This window comes from Schistocerca nitens, chromosome 2 (assembly GCF_023898315.1).
Source record: "Schistocerca nitens isolate TAMUIC-IGC-003100 chromosome 2, iqSchNite1.1, whole genome shotgun sequence".
In the NCBI taxonomy this organism is placed as follows: domain Eukaryota; kingdom Metazoa; phylum Arthropoda; class Insecta; order Orthoptera; family Acrididae; genus Schistocerca; species Schistocerca nitens.
In genome coordinates, this window is record NC_064615.1 from 936,718,963 (window position 1) to 936,723,940 (window position 4,978).

General features: G+C 41.9%; 1 pseudogene; it reads right to left on the reverse strand.

The window, feature by feature from the left end:
- Positions 1–722: 722 nt before the first annotated feature.
- On the reverse strand, positions 723–840 carry LOC126238040 (5S ribosomal RNA; annotated as a pseudogene).
- Between the last annotated feature and the right edge of the window lie 4,138 nt (positions 841–4,978).

Here is a 4,978-nt window from a genome sequence, read left to right on the forward strand (position 1 = left end):
CAACCATAGCGCCATCTGGTTTCCCCCTTCAAGCTAGAAAAGTTTAATTCTTTGTAGTTTTTTCGTCTGACGCTTATTTAGTGAGATATTTGGCCCTGTCACGATCAATGGACATCCATGTATAACTGTTTAACCTCATATCTCGTAAAACGCATGCAGCAGCACATAAACAAACAAATGCAGTCTGGATCATATTGTATTTTATTGACGACTACCGGCTTGCATCTGCGCTACAGATCATTTATATGTCTAAGTTAGAACAGGAGAAAGAAGCAACAAAAATAAAAATAGCGAATGTGGCAAAAATGTGATTTACAACCAGTAGCAGCAAAAGTGGCACAAATAATAAAAAAAAATATTATGAACCCACCCATAACCTGGCCCTGAGAAGTGCAGTTTGTCAAAGTGCTGTAAAACTAAAGGAAAAAACAAATAGCGCGGCGGGAAAGAAAGTATTTCCATAGTCACAGTACATTTAAACAGCGTAACAGACGTTCCTCCACCATAAAATAAAAAGAAAAAAACTCCATCTTCAGGCCACGAGTGGCCTACCGGGACCCTCCGACCGCCGTGTCATCCTGAGTGCAGGATGCGGATAGGAGGGGCATGGGGTCAGCACACCGCTCTCCCGATCGTTATGATGGTATTCTTGATCGAAGCCGCTACTATTCGGTCGAGTAGCTCCTCAATTGGCATCACGAGGCTGAGTGCACCTCGAAAAATGGCAACAGCACATGGCGGTCTGGATGGTCACCCATCCAAGTGCCGACCACGCCCGACTTCGCTTAACTTCGGTGATCGCACGGGAACCGGTGTATCCACTGCGGCAGGGCCGTTGCCTGCCAGAAAATAAAGTAAAAGCAATTAAAAAAATTTAAGAATTACAAGAAACTTCTGCAATACGTTTTGGTAGGTATGATGCTTTGCGCGATAAGAGATACAAGGTAAATGTAATAAACCTCACAGTACAATTTGCATCTTACATTTTCGTTCATACAGGGGAAATTTCGTAAACAATGTATACTAACTTTTTACTTAGAGATTTTTTCCTTTTTTTAGTGTCTCATTACAATCCTTCAGTGCTTCCCTGATTCTCTATGACAGTCATAATGACTTGCAAGCTCTGTTGTTCCGTCCAGGTTACCACTTCTGTTCATCTGCAACTTATGGAACAAGATGAAGTCTGGTGGACTCATTTTCCGGCTGTAGGGAGGATGCGGCAACACTTTCCATCCGTATTCGTGCAATTCTTCGGCTACAGCATTGCTGGTATACGGGCGAGCATTGTCGTACAGAATGAGTGACGCAGCCCCGAGCAACTGAAGTCGGGTTTTGGGATTTTTTATTTTTACGCAGGTTTTGCATGAAGTTTTGATAATACACTGCTGTAACATTTGTTCCACAAGTGACTCTGTCATGATGATTCCTTGGTGGTAATAAGCAAAAATTGTCATCTGCCTGAGCTTTGATTGTGTGAGTCGGTATTTTTTTTTTTTTTTTTTTTTGGACATGGGGAATCTTTAGCTCTCCACTCACTGGACTGTGATTTAACCTCCGGTTCAAAATCTCTAATCCACGTTTCATCAATAGCCACAGTTTGACACAAGAATCCTTGATCTTCGCGGTGGAATCGCTGTTTGAGCAGGCTTGCAATGTCCAAGCGTTTGTGCTTATCTCCAGCAGTCAAACAGCGTGGGACCTGCAGAATTTTACTCATCTACAAATGATTTGTCAGAATATGGAATACTGAAACTGCAGAATTCCTGTGGCTTCAGAATGTTCCTTAGAAGCCACGCTGCAATCTCCTTTAAGAATATCTGCCACAACTTTCACACTTCGTTCATCTGTTGACGTTTTCGGCTTCCGTGTTTTGCATTATCGTTTACGCTCATACGGCCGCCACGAAAACGATTAACCCATCGTGTAACTGTACTACGGTCCACTGTAAATTCATCACAAACTAGGCTAACACGAAGGACAGCAATCTCATTCTCCTCCTCAAAATCATAACTATTCCCTGTGCCACTATCCGACCACGTCATCCAGTTCCATACGACCTCCTCACCAACAAAAATAATACCTTTTCACCGAGCGAGGTGGCGCAGTGGTTATCACACTGGACTCGCATTCGGGAGGACGACGGTTCAAACCCGTGTCCGGCCATTCTGATTGAGGTTTTCCGTCATTTCCCTGAATCGCTTCAGGCAAATGCTGGGATGGTTCCTTTGAAAGGGCACGGCCGCCATCCTTACCTAATCCTATGGGACCGATGACCTCGCTGTTTGGTCCCATCCCCCGAATCAACCAACCAACCAATAGCTTTCCTACATCTACATCTACGTGAGTGCTCTGTTATTCACAATAAAGTGCCTAGCAGATGGTGCAATGAACCACCTTCAAGCTGTCTGTCTACCGTTCCACTCTTTCTCGGCGCGCGGGGAAAACGAGCACTTAAATTTTTCTGTGAGAGTCCTGATTCCTCTTATTTTATCGTGATGATCGTTTCTTCCTATGTAGGTGGATGCCAACAGAATGTTTTTGCAATTGGAGGAGAAAACTGATGATTGAAATTTCATAAGAAGATCCCGTCGTAACGAAAAACGCCTTTGTTTTAATGTTTGCCGCTCCAATTCACGTATCATGTCTGTGACACCATCTCCCCTATTTCGCGATAATACAAAACGAGCTGCCCTTCTTTGAACTTTTGCGCTGTCATCTGTCAGTCCCACCTGAATCGGATCCCAAACTGCACAAAAATACACTAGGTTAGGGCGCACAAGCATGGCGTAAGCAGTGTCTTTAGTAGACCTGTTGCGCCATCTTAGTGTTCTGCCAATGACTCGCAGTCTTTGATTTGCTCTACCCACAAAATTATCTGTTTGATCGTTCTAATTTACGTTAATTATAATTGTGATTCCTAAGTATTTACTTGAATGTACAGCCTTCAGATTTGTGTGACTTACAGCGTGATCGAAATTTAGCGGATTACTTTTAGTACTCTTGTGAATAACTTCACATTTTTCTTTATTCAGGGTCAACTGCCACTTCCTTGGAGAACGCCGGATATTACTTCTGTTTTACTCGATGACTTTCCGTCTATTACTACGAACTGTGATCTTTCTGACAGGATATCACGAATCCAGTCGCACGACTGAGGCGATATTCCACAGGCACGCAGAATGGTTGGAAGACGCTTGTGAGGAACGGTGTGGAAAGCCTTCTGGAAATCTCAAAATATGGTATCAATTTGACATCCCCTGTCGATAACACTCACTACGTCATGGGTATAAAGAGCTAGTTGTGTTTCACAAGAACGATGTTTTCTGAATTCGCGCTGACTATGTGTCAATAAATCGTTTTCTTTAAGGCAATTCATAATGTTCTAACACAGTATATGTTGTAATACATAACAGAAAAATGACGTTAGTAATATGGGTCTGTAATTCAGGGGATTACTCTTATTTCCCTTTTTGGATATTTGTATGACCTGAGCAATTTTGCAGCATTTAGGTACGGAATTTTTTGTGAGTGAGTCGTTGTATATACTTGCTAAATATGCAGCTACTGTATCGGCATAGTCTGAAAGGAAGCTGACTGGACCAGAGGCCTTGCCTTTATTGATTCAAGCTACTTTGTTACACCGGGGATATCTACTTTTATGTTTCTCATCTTGGTAGTCGTTCTTGATCGGAATTCAGGGAATATTTACTTCGTTTTCTTTGGTGAAGGAGTTTCGGAAAACCGTGTTTAATAATTCTGCTTTAGTAAAACTGTCATCAGTGACTTCACCGTTGTTATCGCGCAGTGAAGGTACTGATTTCGTCTTGCCACTGGTGTGCTTTATGTATGACCCGATTGTCCTTAGGTATTCTGCCAGATTCCTAGACAGAGTTCCGTTGTGGAAATTATTGAAAGAATCTCTCATTGAAGTACACGCTACATTTCGAACATCTGCAAAACTTTGCCAATTTTGGGGACTTTCCGTTCTTTTAAATTTGGCATGCTTTTTTCGTTGCTTCCGAAACAACTATCTGACCCGTTTTTTGTACAGTTGGGTATCAGTGCCATCACTTATTAATTTATGTGGTATATACCTCTCAACTGCCATTGATAGCATCTCTTTGAAATCATTCCACATCTTTTCTACGCTTACGTGATCAGATTCGAAGGAGTGGAGACTATCTATTAAACAGGCGTTCAGACCATTTTTATCAGATTTTTTGAATAAATATACTTTGCGTTTCTTTTTGATGGTTGTGGGTGTTACGGTATTCAGCCTAGCAGCAACTGCCTTGTGGTCGCTAATCCCTGTATTCGTCATGACACTCCGTGTTTGTCCCGGATTTTTTTTTTTGCTTAGAGGTCAAGTATGCTTTCGCAACCATTACGCTTCCAGTGGGCTCATGAACTAATTGTTCAAAATTGTTTTCTGAGAAAGCATACAGTACAATTTAGGTTGACGTTTTATGCGTGCCGCCGGTTTTAAACGTATAATTTTTCCAGCATATGGATGTGAGATTGAAGTCACCACCGACTATACTTGCATGAGTGGGGTACCTATTTGAAATGAGACTCAAGTTTTCTGCGAACTGTTCAGCAACTCTATCTTCTGAGTCGGCGGTCGGTAAAAAAATCCAGTTAATAGTTTAGTCCGGTTGTCAAGTATAGCCTCTACCCATACTATTTCTCAGGAACTATCTACTTCAATTTCACTACAAGGTAAACTTCTTCTGAAAGCAATAAATACTCCACCACCAACTGTATTTAATGTATCCTTTCTGAACACTGTTAGGCCGTTTGAAAAAATTTCGGCTGAATTTATTTCCGGCTTTAGCCAGCTTTCAGTACATGTAACTACTGGAGCTTCAGTGCTTTCTATTAGAAGGTGTTGCAATTTGTGAACAACAGGAAGACTGCACTGTAGTCCCTTCTCTAGATTGTCGCACAGATGACAAAATGGTGATATCGAAATAGATGA